Below are 18,023 nucleotides of genomic sequence, written 5' to 3' on the forward strand. Positions count from 1 at the left end.
GGCATTGCTCACAGATACCAACCGGCGGCAGAGGCAGAACTGGGGCAGGGATCCAGGACACAAACTGAACATTTTATCATGAACTGTAACAGGCAGCTGCAAAGGCAGCACTTTGCTGAACAACAAAGTTGTGCACGCAGAGAGGTTTGAAACAATGGCCTAGAAATTAGGTATAGCCCCGCCAGGTCTTTAGCGCCCGAAATTTAGCGCTCGGCCGGATTCCCGTAGCGCCCGCCTGAAATTCAGTTGCGCCGCCCCCAACACGGAGGCGGGCGCTATTGGAGGGTTTGGCCGCCTCGTTTGGGGCGAAGAATGTCAGTTTCAGGCGTCCAGCTGCCGCTGCAGCACCCGATACGGTGCGGCAGGCTGGGGTACTGCAGGACTCCTCCTCCTCTTAAGGAGAAGCTGCCTGCAGCCGTGAGATCGCCGCTGGATTCCCCCGGCAAATGAGCCCGGCACCACGGAGAAGTGCCGGGCTCGCGGGAGTGACACACTAATGCCGCGGGGGGGTGGTGCAGGAGTCCGGGGAGAGAGGTGCGGCTAGGCGGCCGCCGGGAAAGCGGCCGGCCGCCCCTCCACCTTTATGCGCCGGCCTCTCGGAGCTGCAAGGCACCGTTTTGCAAACGCTGTTTGCGGCCGCCACGGGAGAGGCGGCCGCAACTGAATTTGGCGGTCGGACCGGAATTGCATTGGAACCGGGGCGCTGCGCACACCGATGACGTCATCGGTGCCGGCGCAGCGCTACCGGCTAACGTCGATGTTACGGACCAACTGAATTTCGGGCGCGAAAAAACTTCCGGCGCAAACCACTCTATAGCCCATAAGTGGGCGCAAACGCGACTGAATTTCTAGGCCATTGGATATTGGGGAAGGCGGCACTTCAGCATTCTTACTGCAAAACCAGGCACTTGGCCTTTCACAAGGATATGCTGCATTCTGTTTTAGCAGCTCTTTCTTTTAAGCACACAAGCAGGTCTCTCCCTTTCTCCACTGGGTATGGTCGTCAGCTGGATGTGGTTAATACAATTGCTTTATTGAACCTCAGATAATTTCACGGAGGCCATTGCAGTTAGGCCTGCTTTGTGATATTTGGTAATTTTTATTTTTTATTTTTTTTTAAACTATATTTATTTGACCTGCATTAAGCTAAATCATGTGAATCAAGTTATGGTTGTCTTTTTAAACCGTTCATTCAGTTAAAAAATGTTTTTTTTTTTTTTTTTTTAAATCACAGCCTTAAACATTAACATTTTGCCTCAAATTCTACTCGGAGTCCTTCTTAGTTAAAGCCATAAAGTGTTTGAAACAAAAATATAAATTATATTTCAATTCAAAAGTTGAGACACCCGATTATACCAGTTCTTCAATTAGAATATCAAACAGACAATCTGTCCCACCTGTTTAAGATTTTGTTTTTATAGTAAAGACCAAGAAAATAGGTTAAAATGATTTGCATCTTTACACTTTTTCAGAACCGGTACTTGATAAACATATTTAGAGTTTGGATTTTTATTCAGTACTTCCCTTCACACAATTTCTCATGGTCCCACTTGCCATCAATCCCAGCATGTATCCAAAAATTGCCTCCTGATTCCTCCCCCTCACCTACCAGTAGCCATACTGTTGTATATCATAGCCATCTTCTACACATTCTTTCCCTTCCACTTGCTCCACTACAGTCACCAGCTACTCGATATATCCGCTCCTATTTTACCCTTCCTGCAATGCATCACAGTTCACTGACGTGTAATCTCCACATCAGAAAATGCTAATAGTCATTAATTATCTATGTACTTCTCAGACGAAACCAAATTGTAAAGTCTTATCAGTAGATCACACATCTCTTTCAAAACACATCGAAGATTATCCCACAATTTATTAGTCAATTTATTTTTCCTGCACTTCATTTCATCGTGTTGACTATTCATTCATCCCTTTAAATTTGTAAATTAATTACTCTAAAATTTTATGTAGAACATTTGACAAATGGGTCTGTGCTGTCACGGAGAATAAGCTCTGTTACTGTCTATTCAGAAAAACATGAATGGACAGAAATCACTTTTAATAACATTTCTACCTTTCAGGAAAAATGTTCAGTGCTAAATCCGACAGATCCATTAGATCAACTGAAAGCAGTAATGAGCAGAGGTCCCGCGAAGGTGTGCGCGTGTACGGCCGTGCAGTGGTCTGAGGTCCCACGAAGGTGTGCGCGTGCACGGCCGCGCAGTGGTCGAGAGGTCCCGCGAAGTTGTGCGCATGCACGGCCGCACAGTGGTCCGAGAGGTCCCGCGAAGTTGTGCACGTGCACGTCCGCGCAGTGGTCTGAGAGGTCCTGTGAAGGTGTGCGCATGCACGGCCGCGCGGTGGTCTGAGGTCCCGCGAAGGTGTGCGCGTGCACGGCCGCGCAGTGGTCCGAGAGGTCCTGTGAAGGTGTGCGCATGCACGGCCACGCGGTGGTCTGAGGTCCCGCGAAGGTGTGCGCGTGCACGGCCGCGCAGTGGTCCGAGAGGTCCCGCGAAAGTGTGCGCGTGCACGGCCGTGCAGTGGTCCGAGAGATCCCGCGCAGGCCGCTCACCTGCTTTTACATTGTAGATACCGCGCATGCGTAAAAAATTTGAATGGGCCGCGCATTGGTGAGGCAGACCGCGCAGGAGCCAGTGCAGCTTATGGGGGACATTGGTCATGAGTGTATACTTTCTTATATTAAAAATACTGCTGATACAAGTCCTCTCCCTATATAGACCCATTATCTGACTTACCATGAGTAACACTTTAGTAGAGCTCCTAAAATATATTAACAGATCTTCTGTGACATTACTCTGTGAATCAGAGGTTATGATGTTTGGGGGCAGTGAGGGAGAAAGGGTGTGTGTGTTAGGATGTGGAAGCAGGGGGGAGCACTATGTGACAGACCTACTTGTCCTGTTCCAGATTAGAAGAAGCTCAACATAATCTAGTTTTTTTCTTAAACGGGAACTTAGAAATCCTGCTCATGCTCTTTCTGTCCAGGATGATTGGACATATTAGATTAAATAAACAGTGAAAGAAGAAGTTAAGGGGTTTAGTATCTTTGAAAGTAGATAAATCCCCAGGGCCTGGATGAAATGTATCCCAGACTGTAAGAGAAGTGAAAGAGGAAATAGCAGAGGCTCTGACCATCATTTTCTAATCCTCTCTGGCTACAGGTGTGGTGCCAGAGGACTGGAGAACTGCTAACGTGGTACCGTTGTTTAAAAAGGGAGAAGAGGATAGACTGAGTAATTACTGGTCACTCAGCCTAACCTCGGTGGTGAGAAAATTATTGGAAAAAATTCTGAGGGACAGGATAAAGCTTCATTTAGAAAGACACGGATTAATCAGGGACAGTCAGCATAGATTTGGTAAGGGAAGGCCGTGTCTGACTAATGTGATTGAATTTTGAAGTAACAAGGCGGGTCGATGAGGGTAGTGCGTTTGATGTAGTCGATATGGATGTTAGCAAGGCTTTTGATAAGGTCCCACATGGCAGACTGGTCATGAAAGTAAAAGCCCATGGGATCCAGGGCAAAGTGGCAAGTTGGATCCAAAATTGGCTCAGAGGCAGGAAACAAAGGGTAATGGTCGAAGGGTGTTTTTGTGACTGGAAGGCGGTTTCCAGCAGGGTTCCACAGGGCTCAGTACTGGGTCCTTTGCTTTTTGTGGTATATCTCAATGATTTGGACTTGAATGTAGGAAGTATGATTAAGAAGTTTGCAGATGATAAACAAATTGGCCGTGTGGTTGATAATGAAGAAAACTGCAGACTGCAGGAAGATATCAATGGACTGGTCAGGTGGGCAGAACAGTGGTAAATGGAATTCAATCTGGAGAAGTGTGAGGTAATGCATTTGGGGAGGGAATACACTATAAATGGTAGGACACAGAGAAGTGCAGAAGATCAGAGGGGCCTTGGAGTGCATGTCCACAGATCTCTGAAGGTAGCAGGACAGGTAGATAAGGTGGTTGAGAAGGCATACAGGATACGACTTTATTAGCCGAGGCATAGAATATAAGAGCAGGGAGGTTATGCTTGAGCTGTATAAAACACTAGTTAGGCCACAGCTAGAATACTGCGTGCAGTTCTGTTCACCACATTACAGGAAGGATGTGATTGCACTAGAGAGGGTGCAGAGGAGATTCACAAGGATGTTGCCTGGGCTGGTGAATTTTAGCTATAAGGAAAGATTGGATCGGCTGGGGTTGTTTTCTTTGGAACAGAGGAGGCCGAGGGGAGACTTAATTGAGGTGTATAAAATTATGAGGGGCCTAGATAGAGTGGATAGGAAGGACCTATTTCCGTTAGCAGAAGGGTCAATAACCAGGGGGCATAGATTAAAAGTAATTGGTTGGAAGTTTAGAGGGGATTTAAGGAGAATTTTTTCACCCAGAGGATGGTGAGGGTCTGGAACTCACTGCCTGAAAGGGTGGTAGAGACAGAGACCCTCATCACATTTATAAAGTATTGGATATGCACTTGAAGTGCCGTAACCTACAAGGCTACAGACCAAGTGCTGGAAAGTGGGGTTGGGGTGGATAGCTCTTTGTCGGCCAGCACAGACAAGATGGGCCAAATGGCTTCCTTCTGTGCTGTAAATTTCTATGATTCGATGACTGTCGATGACCTATTTCCCCACAGCGTATGGCTTTGAGGCCATTCTTCCATCCAACAAACTTACTCTAATTCTTTGAGCAAGAACCAAGTTATTGGATGAGACTAATCCAGTAGATGCGGATTTCTTGGATTTTCAAATGGCAATTGTCAAATTTCCTTGTGCAACGCTGGTAAGCAGGTTTAAGGCCAATTGAATAGCTGACAATTCTCTAAATTAATTAAGAACAGGCTCGATAACAGGAGAGAGAATTTTATTGTGCTTACCAGCGGAGCATAAAGCTAGCATTGTAGATCAGGCATAACAACAGGAAAATGCTGGAAAAACTCAGCAGGTCAGACAACATCCGTGGAGAGAAATTTGAGTTGACATTTCAGGTCGAACCCTTCTTCAAAACTGGAAAGAAAAGAAAATAGATCGAAGGCAGGGCTGCGATCGGACAAAAGAAGTGAAAGAGACAAAAGAAGTAGAAGAGACAATAAAAGGTGTTTAAAGCCAGACGAGATGGTAATAGGCTGAGATTAGGTGTGAAGTGTACTGGCAGGGCAAGAGATAGCTGCCAGGTGTGAGAGAGAAACAAAAGAAAAGGGGGGGGGGGGGGGGGGTGGTGGGGAAAGGAGTGGAAAAATTACAGGTAAAAAATTAATGGGGGCCGAGGTTATGATCTGAAATTGTTGAACTCGATATTGAATCCGGAAGGCTGCAAAGTGCCTAATCGGAAGATGAGGTGCTGTTCCTCGAGTTTACGTTGAGCTTCCGTGGAACGATACAAGAGGCCAAGGACGGTGAGGTCCGAGTGGGAGTGGAGCGGGGAATTAAAATGACAGGCGACCAGAAGCTCAGGGTCACCCTTATGGATCTGAAATTGTTGAACTCGATATTGAGTCCGGAAGGCTGCAATATCTGAAATTGTTGAACTCGATATTGAGTCCGGAAGGAATACCTTGAAGAAGTTCTGCTCTTCTCTTCGACGGGATCTCCGTTTGGCTCTTCAACCTTGTTCATCTTCATTACTTTCAGTTTCCCTTCTCGTGTTTGATCAGGTATCTGCCAAGACTCGGTTTCCTCAGCAACGGTCTCCGGTTCCGACTTATTCCACGTGGATTCCAACTAAACTTCCACCCTTCATGCTTCGGATCCACCCAGGATTACAAATATCTCCAAGCATAACCTCGGCCCCCATTAATTTTTTACCTGTAATTTTTCCACTCCTTTCCCCCCCCCCTTTCCTTTTGTTTCTCTCCCCCACCTGGCAGCTACCTCTTGCCCTGCCAGTACACTTCACACCTAATCTCAGCCTATTACCATCTCGTCTGGCTTCGAACACCTTTTATTGTCTCTTCTGCTTCTTTTGTCTCTTTCACTTCTTTTGTCCGATCGCAGCCCTGCCTTCGATCTATTTTCTTTTCTTTCCAGTTTTGAAGAAGGGTTCGACCCGAAACGTCAACTCAAATTTCTCTCCACGGATGTTGCCTGACCTGCTGAGTTTTTCCAGCATTTTCTGTTGTTATTTCGGATTTCCAACATCTGCAGTATTTTGCTATCATTGTAGATCAGGCGTCTGTTGCAGAAACCGGCCGATTACCTTTTCTGCTGATTTCAAGGGAAAGGAAAAAAAAAAATCGGATGATTTCTATAATGGGAGCATGACCCGCAGTAGCAATTTTATGTTCCGGTGGTAAATTGAAATTACACCCAAGATAGTGCCAAATGGAAAATGCTTTGTCTAGGAATAAGTAACTAGCAGAATTCCACAGGGATCCCTTCTGGGAGTCATTTTCACAATATCTGTGAATGATATGGAACAAGGTGTCTGCAGTAGTTTAATATAAATTTGAGGATGACACAATGCTTTGTGGGCCAGTAAGGAGTAGAAAGATCAATTATCTTCACAGATGGACTTGGACTAATTATTTAAATGTGCTGAGATAGACAAATGTATTTTAAAGTGGATTAATGTAAGGTAACAACAACAACTTGTATTTATATAGCGCCTTTAACGTAGTAAAACATCCCAAGGCGCTGCACAGGAGTATTTTAAGACAAAAAATTTGACACCGAGCCACATATATAAGTCAACCCCCTCATCTCTGGAATTAACCTAGTGAATCGTCTCTGAACTACTCCAATGCAAGTATATCCTTCCTTAAATAAGGAGACCAAAACTGTACGCAGTACTCAAGGTGTGGTCTCACCAATACCCTGTATAGTTGTAGCAGAACTTCCCTGTTTTATACTCCAATCCCCTTATAATAAAGGCCAACATTCCATTTGCCTTTTTGATTACCTGCTGTACCTGCATGCTAACTTTTTGTGTTTCATACACAAGGACCCCCCCAGGTCCCTCTGAACTGTAGCATTTTTGTAATCTCTCCCCATTTAAAAAATAAATTTGCTTTTTTATTTTTCCTGCCAAAGTGGATAACCTCACACTTTCCCACATTATTCTCCATCTGCCAAATGTTTGCCCACTCACTTAGCCTGTCTATAACCCTTTGCAGATTCTTTGACTCCTCTGCACAACTTGTTTTCCCATCCATCTTTGTATCATCCGCAAATTTGGCTACACTACACTCGATCCCTTCACCCAAGTCATTAATGTAGATTATAAATAGTTGAGGCCCCAGCACCGATCCCTGTGGCACCCCACTAGTTACCGTTTGCCAATTGGAAAATGACCCATTTTCCCCAGCTCGCTGTTTTCTGTTAGCCAATTCTCTATCCATGCTAATATTATCCCCAATTCCGTGAGCTCTTATCTTATGCAGTAACCTTTTATGTGGCACCTTATTGAATGCCTTCTGGAAATCCAAAGACACCACATCCACTGGCTCACCCTTATCCACCCTGCTTGTTACATCCTCAAAGAACTCCAGCAAATTTGTTAAACATGATTTCCCTTTCATAAAACCATGCTGACTCTGCTTGACTGCATTATGATTTTCTAAATGCCCTGCTACTGCTTCCTTAATGAAGGACTCCAGCATTTTCCCAATGGCAGAGGTTAGGCTAACTGGTCTATAGTTTCCAGCTTTCTGTCTCCCTCCTTTCTTAAATAGGGGTGTTACATTTGTGGTTTTCCAATCCGCTGGGGACCTCTCCAGAGTCCAGAGAATGTTGGTATATCGCAACCAATGCATCCACTATTTCTGCGGCCACTTCTTTTAAGACCCTGGGATGCAGGCCATCTGGTCCAGGGGACTTGTCATCTTTTAGTCCCATTATTTTACCAAGTACTTTTTCCTTAGTGATTGTCTTTAGCTTCCCACTCCCTGTGGCCCCTTGATTATCCATTATTGGGATGTTGTTAGTGTCTTCTACTGTGAAGTATTTGTTCAGAGTTTCTGCCATTTCCCCGTTCCCCATTATTAATTCCCCATTCTCATCCTCTAAGGGACCAATATTTACTTTAGCTACTCTCTTCCTTTTTATATACCTGTAGAAGCTCTTACTTTGTTTTAATATTCCTTGCCAGTTTACTCTGGTAATTCATCTTCTCTATTATTTTTTGAGTCATCCTTTGCTGGATTAAAAAAAATTCCCAGTCCTCTGGCCTCCCACCAATCTTGGCAACATTGTATGCCTTCGTTTTCAATTTGATACCATCCTTTACTTCCTTAGTTAGCCACTCTTTCTTTCTCAATGGAATATATTTTTGTTGTTAACCTTAATCTCCTTAAATGTCCACCACTGCATTTCAACTGTCTTACCTTATAATTTATTTTTCCAGTCCACTTTAGCCAGTTCTGCCCTCATGCCATTGTAATTGCCTTTGGTTAAGATCAGGACACTGGTTTGAGATACAACTTTCCCACCCTCCAACTGAATTTGAAATTCAACCATGCTATGATCACTCTTTCCTAGAGGATCCTTTACTGTGAGATCATTTATTAATTCTGTCTCATTACACAGTACCAGATCCAAGATAGCCTGCTCCCTGGTTAGTTCCATTACATACTGTTCTAGGAAACCATCCCGGGTACACTCTATGAACTCCTCCTCAAGGCTACCATGGCCAATTTGATTTGTCCAATCAATAGGGAGATTAAAATCACCCATGATTATTACCATACTTTTTTTTTTTTTTTTTTTTATATACAGGACTCCATTATTTGTTGATTTATACTCTGTCCAACAGTATTGCTACTGTTCGGGGGCCTGTAGACTACACCCACCAGAGACTTTTTCCTTTTATTTTTTTATCACCACCCAAACTGATTTTGCATCTTGATCTTCTGAGCCAATATCACTTCTCACCACTGCACTGATCCCATCCTTTACCAACAAAGCCACCCCACCTCCCTTTCCATCCAAATTGTCAAATACCCTGGAATATTCAGTTCCCAGCCCTGCTCACCTTGCAACCACATCTCTGTAATGGCGATCATATCATACCCATTCGTACCGTCAACTCATCTATTTTGTTACGAATGCTGTGTGCATTCAGATAAAAAGCTTTTAACTTTGTCTTTTTACCATTTCTCCTCATTTTGGCCCCATTTTCTGTTGCATTCTTATTTTTAAACATTCTGTCCCTTCCTGTCACACTGGTTATTATTTCCCCCATCTCTATCCTGCTCTATTGTTTTCTCATTTCTCATTGACTTTTTAAATTCCCGCTCACCTGGCCCCTCCCCCCCCCACACTATTTAGTTTAAAGCCTTCTCTACAGCCCTAGTTATTTCGATTCGCCAGGACTCTAGCCCCAGCATGGTTCAAGTGAAGCCCGTCCAAACAGAACAGCTCCCTTATCCTAGTACTGGTGCCAGTGCCCCACAAATCGAAACCCATTTCTCCCACACCAGTCTTTGAGCCACTCGTTCATTCGCCGATCTTATTTACCCTATGCAAATTCATTCGTGGCCCAGGTAGTAATCCAGAGATTATTACCTTTGTGGTTCTGCTTTTTAATTTAGCCCTTAGCTGCTCATACTCCCTCAGTAGAACCTCTTTCTTTGTCCTACCTGTCATTGGTACTTACGTGGACCATGACAACTGGATCTTCCCCCGCCCACTCCAAGTTCCTCTCCAGCCCAGAGATGTCGTCCTTAACCCTGGCACCGGGCAGGCAACACAGCTGCAGAGAACAGTATCTATCCCCCTAACTATATTGTCCCCTATCACGACAACATTTCTTTTTACTCCCCCCACTTGAATGGCTCCCTGTATCAAGGTGCTGTGGTCAGATTGCTCATCCTCCTGGCAGTCCCTGCCCTTGACCATATAGGGAGCAAGAATCTCATACCGGTTAGACAAGGCCAAGGGCTGAGGCTCCTCCATCATTACCTCCTCGATCCCAGTACCTGCCTCGCTTGTAGTAACGCCCTCCTGTCCCTGACCAGGAAAGAGAGGTAGCGAGGCGGAGAGGTTTAGGCAGGGAATTCCAGAGCTTAGGGCCGAAGCAACAGAAGGCACGGCCACCAATGGTTGAGCGATTATAATCAGGGATGCTCAATCGGGCAGAATTAGAGGAGTGCAGATATCTCGGAGGGGGTTGTGGGGCTGAAGATTACAGAGATAGGGAGGGGCGAGGCCATGGAGGGATTTGAAAACAAGGATGAGAATTTGAAATCGAGGCTTTGCTTAACTGGGAGCCAATGTAGGTCGGCGAGCACAGGGGAAATGGGCGAACGGGACTTGGTGCAAGTTAGGACACAGGCAGCCGAGTTTTGGATGACCTCAAGTTTACTTAGGGTAGAATGTGGGAGACTAGCCAGAAGTGCCTTGGACTAGTCAAGTCTAGAGATGACAAATGCATGGGTGAGGGTTTCAGCAGCGGATGAGCTGAGGCAAGGGCGGAGACGGGCGATGTTTGAGGTGGAAATAGGCGGTCTTTGTTCTGCTGCGGATATGTGGTCGGAAGCTCATTTCGGGTCAAATTTGACACCAAGGTTGCAAACAGTGTGGTTCAGCCTCAGACGGATGTTAGGGAGAAGGATGAAGTCAGTGGCTAAGGAATGGAGTTCATGGCGGGAACCGAAAACAATGGCTTCGGTCTTCCCAATATTTAATTGGAGAAAATTTTGGCTCATCCAGAACTGTATGTGGGACAAGCAGTCTGACAATTTGAGGCCTTGGAGGGGTCGAGGGAAGAGGTAGTGAGGTAGAGTACATGTGGAGACTGATGCAGTGTTTTCGGATGATGTCGCCAAGGGGCAACATGTAGATGAGAAATAGGACGAGGTCAAGGATAGATCCTTGTAACAGTAGACAAAGGATCACACAAGCAAAAGCTTAAAATGAAAACGATTTGGAAATGATCATTGATTACAGTGGCAGAGAAAAAACAGGGAATTATAGACAGGTAAGCCTGACATCGGTAGTGGGGAAAATGCTAGAGTCCATTATAAAAGATGTAATAGCAGAGCACTTGGAAAACAGTGACAGGATCAGACAAAGTCAACATGGATTTACAAAAGGTAAATCATGCTTGACTAATCTACTGGAATTTTTTGAGGATGTAACTGGTAGAATAGAGAAGGGAGAACCAGTGGATGTGGTGCATTTGGACTTACAGAAGGCTTTCGATAAGGTCCCGCATAAGAGACGAGCGTGCAAAGTTAAAGCACATGGGATTGGGGGTAAGGTACTGACTTGGATAGAGAACTGGTTGGCAGACAGGAAGCAAAGAGTTGGAATAAACTGCTCTTTTTCCGAGTGGAAGGCAATGACTAGTGGGGTACCGCAGGGATCAGTGCTAGGACCCCAGTTATTCACAATACATATGTTAATGATCTAGATGAGGGAACTAGATGTAATATCTCCAAGTTTGCAGATGACACAAAGCTGGGTGGGCGTGTGTGCGATGCAGAGAAACTCCAGTACGATTTGGACAGGTTGGGCGATTGGGCAGATGCATGGCAGATGCAGTATAATGTGGATAAATGCGAGGTTATCCACTTTGGTGGCAAAAACAGGAAGGCAGATTATTATCTGAATGGCAATAGATTGGGAGAAGGTGAAGTGCAACGAGACCTGGGTGCCCTTGTGCACCAGTCGCTTAAGGTAAGCATGCAGGTGCAGCAGGCAGTTAAGAAGGCAAATGGTATGCTGGCCTTCATAGCGAGAGGATTCGAGTACAGGAGCAAGAATGTCTTGCTGCAGTTGTACAGGACCTTGGTGAGACCACACCTTGAGTATTGTGTGCAGTTTTGGTCGCCTTATCTGAGGAAGGATGTTCGTGCCATGGAGGGAGTGCAGCGAAGATTCACCAAGCTGATACCTGGGATGGCAGGAATGACGTATGGAGAGAGATTGGGTCGATTAGGCTTATATTTGCTAGAGTTTAGAAGAATGAGACTTATAAAATTCTAATAGGACTAGACAGACTAGATGCAGGAAGGCTGTTCCCGATGGCAGGGGAGTCCAGAACCAGGGGTCACAGTCTAAGGATAAGGGGTAAGCCATTTAGGACATAGATGAGGAGGAATTTCTTCACCCAGCGAGTGGTGAACCTGTGGAATTCTCTACCACAGAAAACAGTTGAGGCCAATTCATTAAATATATTCAAGAAGGAGTTAGATATATTTCTTAAGGCTAAAGGGATCAAGGGATATGGGGAGAAAGCAGGGACAGGGTACTGAATTTGGATGATCAGCCATGATCGCATTGAATGGCGGAGCAGGCTCGAGGGGCCAAATGGCCTACTCCTGCTCCTATCTTCTATGTTTCTATGAATACTTGGTCATGGTAAGACAATTACTATTAGATATTGGAATGTAACTTGAGGGCATTGATCATGTCAGAATAAGTTATATAGACATGGGGAGGCCAATTCTGGAATATGACATGAAGCTTTGTCACCCTTTCTCAAAAAAGGAAATAGATGAATTGGAAAGGGTTTACAGAAGAGTGATTCTAAGCTAAGAGGACTAAATTATGAAGAGATGCTCAAGTATTTTCATTGGGGGAAAAAGACTGAGGACAGAAATGCTGCAAGTCTTTCAACAGCACCTCCCAAACCCACGACCTCTCCCACCTAGCAGGACAACGGCAGCAGGCGCATGGGAACAACACCATCTCCAAGTCACACACCATCCTGACTTGGAAATATATTGTCGATCTTTCATTGTCGCTGGGTCAAAATCCTGGAACTCCCTCCTAATAGCACTGTGGAAGTACCTTCACCACATGGACTGCAGCGGTTCAAGAATGCGGCTCACCACATAAGAACATAAGAAATAGGAGCAGGAGTCGGCCAATTGGCCCCTCGAGCCTGCTCCGCCATTCAATAAGATCATGGCTGAGCTGATCCTAACCGCCAATCCACTATGACAGGACTATCTCCTGAATCCAACAGAATTAGACACACTAAACAGGAGCAGGATCAGGCTACACGGCCCCTGGGCCCGCTCCGCTACCCACAGGGCCATGACCGATCCGAACCTAGACTCATGTCCAAATTCCTGCCCGCTCCCCGTAACCCTTAATTCCCTTTTCTTCTAGGAAACTGTCTATTTCTGTTTTAAATTTATGTAATGATGTAGCTTCGACAGCTTTTTGGGGCAGCATATTCCATGGACCTACCACCCTCTGAGTGAAGTAGTTCCTCCTCATCTCAGTTTTGAAAGAGCAGCCCCTTATTCGAAGACTATGCCCCCTAGTTCTAGTTTCACCCATCATCGGGAACATCCTCCCCGCATCCACCCGATCCAACCCCTTCACAATCTTATATGTTTCAATAAGATCGCCTCTCATTCTTCTGAACTCCAATGAGTAGAGTCCCAATCTACTCAACCTCTCCTCATATGTCCATCCCCTCATCCCCGGGATTAACCGAGTGAACCTTCTTTGTACTGACTCGAGAGCAAGTATGTCTTTTCTTAAGTGTGGACACCAAAACTGTATGCAGTATTCCAGGTGCGGTCTCACCAATACCTTGTACAACTGAAGCAATACCTCCCTATTTTTATATTCTATCCCCCTAGCAATGAAAGCCAACATTCCATTGGCCTTCTTAATCACTTGCTGCACCTGCATACTAACCTTTTGAGTTTCGTGCACCAGGACCCCCAGATCCCTTTGTACTTCAGTACTTTCCAGTTTCTTGCCATTAAGATAATAACTTGCTCTACGATTTTTCCTGCCAAAGTGCATAACCTCACACTTTCCAGTATTGTATTCCATCTGCCAAATCTCTGCCCACTTGCTTAGCCTGTCTATGTCCCCTTGCAGGTTTATTTATGTCCTCCTCACTCGCTACTTTCCCTCCCATCTTAGTATCATCTGCAAACTTTGATATGTTACACTCGGTCCCCTCCTCCAAATCGTTAATATAGATTGTAAAGAGTTGGGGACCCAGCACTGACCCCTGCGGAACACCACTGGTTACTGATTGCCAGTCTGAGAATGAACCATTTATCCCAACTCTCTGCCTTCTGTTAGATAGCCAATCCTCTATCCATGCCAGAATATTACCCCCAATCCCGTGATTTTTTACCTTACGCAATAATCTTGTGTGGCACCTTGTCAAATGCCTTTTGGAAGTCTAAATACACTACGTCCACTGGTTCACCTTTATCCACCCTATATGTTACTTCCTCAAAGAACTCCAGCAAATTTGTCAAACATGACTTCCCCTTCATAAAACCATGCTGACTTTGTCTTATTAAATTATGATTATCCAAATGTCCTGTTACTGTCTCCTTAGCAATGGACTCCAAAATTTTACCTACCACAGATGTTAGGCTAACCGGTCTATAGTTTCCAGCCTTCTGTCTACTGCCCTTTTTAAATAAGGGTGTTACATTAGCAGTTTTCCAGTCTGCCAGGACCTTTGCTGAGTCCAGGGAGTTTTGGAAGATTATTACCAATGCATCCACAATCCCTACCGCCACTTCCCTCAAGACCCTAGGATGTAAGCCATCAGGTCCAGGTGATTTATCCGCCTTGAGTCCCATTATTTTATCGAGTACCACTTCCTTAGTGATTTTGATCGTGTTTATCTCCTCCCCCCTATAGCCCCCTGCTTGTCCAGTGTTGGGGTATTCTTGGTGTCCTCTACTGTAAAGACTGATACAAAATATTCATTCAGTGTTTTTGCCATCTCCATATTTCCCACCATTAATTTCCCGGTCTCATCCTCTAAGGGACCGACATTTACTTTAGCCACCCTTTTTCTTTTTATATAACTATAAAAACTCTTACTATCTGTTTTTATATTTTTTGCTAATTTACTTTCATAATTATCTTCCCTTTCTTAATCAATCTTTTTGTTATTTTTTGCTGTCTTTTAAAGTTTTCCCAATCCTCTATCCTCCCACTAGATTTGGCTACCTTATATGCCCTTGTTTTTATTTGAATACTATCCTTATTTTCTTTACTTAGCCACGGATGGCTGTCTTTTCTTTTACACCCTTTTTTTCCCCTCAGTGGAATATACTTTTTTTGGAAGTTGTAAAATAACTCCTTAAATGTACACCACTGATCATATATCGTCTTACCCTTTAATCTATTTTCCCAATCCACTTTACTCAATTCCGCTCTCATACCTTCATAATAACATAGAGATAGGAACAGGAGTAGGCCATTCGGCCCTTCGAGCCTGCTCCGCCATTCAATGAGATCATGGCTGATCCTCGTCTGAGATCATAGCTGATCTTACCAGTTCAGTACCCCGTCCCCGCCTTTTCTCCGTAACCCTTAATCCCCTTAGCCTTCAGAAATATATCCAATTCTCTCTTGAAAATATTTATTGAATTAGCCTTCACAGCCCTCTGTGGCAGGGAATTCCACAGGCTCACCACTCTGAGTGAAGAAATTCTTCCTCATCTCTGTTTTAAATGATTTGCCCGCTATTTTTAGACTGTGGCCCCTGGTTCTGTGCTCCCTGGCCATTGGAAACATTCTCTCTGAATTCAGCCTGTCCAGGCCTGCCATAATTTTATATGTTTCGATGAGATCCCCTCAATCTTCTAAACTCCAGTGAGTACAAGCCCAAACTATTCAATCTCTCCTCGTAGGTCATTCCCGCCATTCCAGGTATCAGCCTGGTGAATCGCCGCTGCACTCTTTCCATGGCAAGAACATCCTTCCGCAGATGGGGCGACCAAAACTGTACACAATACTCCAGATGCGGTCTCACCAGCACCTTGTACAGCTGTAGTAAGGTATCCCTATTCCTATACTCGAACCCCCTTGATATGAAGGCCAACATACCATTTGCCTTCTTAATCGCCTGTTGCACCTGCATGCTCTCCTTCAGTGACTGGTGCACAAGAACACCCAGGTCCCTCTGCACTTCCCCATCTCCCAATCTATTGCCATTTAGATAATAATCTACCCTCCTGTTTTTACCCCCAAAGTGGATAACCTCGCATTTATCCACATTATAGTGCATCTGCCACGTATCCGCCCATTCCCCCAACCTGTCCAAATCGCACTGTAGCCTCCTGACATCCTCATCAGAGCCCACCCCTCCTCCTAGTTTAGTGTCGTCAGCGAATTTGGAAATATTGCATCCAATTCCCTGATCCAGATCATTTATATATATTGTGAACAGCTGGGGTCCCAGGACAGATCCTTGCGGCACCCCGCTGGTCACTGCCTGCCACTCTGAAAACGAGCCGTTTATTCCAACTCTCTGTTTTCTATCCGCCAGCCAGTTCTCTATCCACGTTAATACTTTGCCCCCAATCCCATGAGCCTTAATTTTGCATGACAATCTTTTGTGTGGAACCTTATCGAAGGCTTTCTGGAAGTCAAGGTACACCACATCCACTGGCTCTCCCCCATCTATTTTACCAGTTACTTCCTCAAAAAATTCCAGCAGATTAGTCAAACACGATTTACCCTTTGTAAATCCATGTTGACTCTGTCCGATCCTTTCCCCATTTGTCAAGTGCTCCGCTATTTTATCCTTAATAATGGACTCTAGCATTTTGCCCACAACCGATGTAAGGCTTACTGGTCTATAATTCCCTGCTTTCTCTCTACCCCCCTTTTTAAATATTGGGGTAACATTAGCTACCCTCCAATCCACGGGTACTGTTCCCGAGTCAATGGAGTTCCGGAAGATGATCCTTAGAGCATCTGCTATCTCCAGGGCCACCTCCTTAAGTACCCTAGGATGTAGTTTATCAGGCCCCGGGGATTTGTCGGCCTTCAGTCCCCTCAACTTACCCAACACCATATCCCTAGAGATACTAATTTCTGTCAGCTCCTCCCTCTCATTAGTCCCTATGTTTGCCGATATTCCTGGGAGGTTATTTGTGTCCTCCTTTGTGAATACAGAACCAAAGTATGAGTTTAATTGGTCCGCCATTTCCTTATTCTCCATTATATATTCTCCCGAATCGGACTGCAGGGGACCGACTTGGGATTTTACCAGTCTTTTCCTCCTGATATACCGATAAAAGCTTTTGCAGTCTGTCTTTATTTTTGCTGCAAGTTTACTTTCGTATTCTATTTTCCCCTTCCTGATTAATCCCTTTGTCCTCTTTTGCTGTATCCTGTACTGCCCCCAATCTTCCGGTCTGGTGCTTTTTTTTGCCAGTTGATATGCCCTTTTTTTTGATTTTATGCTGTCCCTAATTTCCCTCGTTATCCACGGTTGAGTCACCTTTTTAGGTTTATTTTTATGCCAAACCGGTATAAACATGTTCTGGAATTCTTCCATTCTATCTTTGAATGCTTGCCATTGTCTATCCACTGTCAATCCCCCCAGAAACACCACCCAATCAATCTTACCCAATTCCCGTCTCATACCCTCGTAATTCCCTTTATTTAAGTTCTGGACCTTAGTCTCTGATTCAATTTCCTCACTCTCCATCTCGACTGAGAGCTCGATCATATTATGATCGCTCTGACCCAAGGGGCCTCGTACAAGAAGATTGGTGATAAGTCCCTTCTCATTGCACAATCTCCTTTATTCAAGCTTAGCACGCTTATTTGAGATACAACCTCCTCACCCTCTAATTGAATATGGAATTCAACCATGTTATGGTCACTCATTCCAAGGGGATCCTTTACTAGGACATTTTTAATTAATCCTGTCTCGTTACACAGGACCAGATCGAAGGTTGCTTGCCCTCTGGTCGGTTCAGTTACATACTGCTCAAGAAACCCATCCCTAATACACTCAATGAACTCATCCTCAAGGCAGCCCTACCCAATTTGATTTGTCCAATTAATATGATAGTTAAAATCCCCCATAATTATAGGTGTTCCCTTATTACAAGCCTCAACTATTTCCTGATTGATACTCCGTCCAACCGAGTTGCGACTGTTCGGAGGCCTATAGACTACGCCCACTAGTGTTTTTTTCCCCTTATTATTCCTTATCTCCACCCAAACTGTTTCATTATCCTGATCTTTTGACCCAATATCATTTCTCTGTATTACAGTGATTCCTTCCTTTATTAACATAGCCACCCCACCTCCCCTTCCTTCCTGCCT

The 18,023-nt window shown here is 44.8% G+C and overlaps 1 protein-coding gene across 7 annotated transcripts in view; it reads right to left on the reverse strand.

The window, feature by feature from the left end:
- Positions 1-18,023, reverse strand: part of dapk1 (death-associated protein kinase 1) — a 252,251-nt gene that overhangs the window by 126,747 nt on the left and 107,481 nt on the right. The window lies entirely within an intron of this gene.

The sequence above is a fragment of the Somniosus microcephalus genome, chromosome 1, assembly GCF_052327205.1.
Source record: "Somniosus microcephalus isolate GS21.2 chromosome 1, FLI_Smic_1.0, whole genome shotgun sequence".
Lineage (NCBI taxonomy): Eukaryota > Metazoa > Chordata > Chondrichthyes > Squaliformes > Somniosidae > Somniosus > Somniosus microcephalus.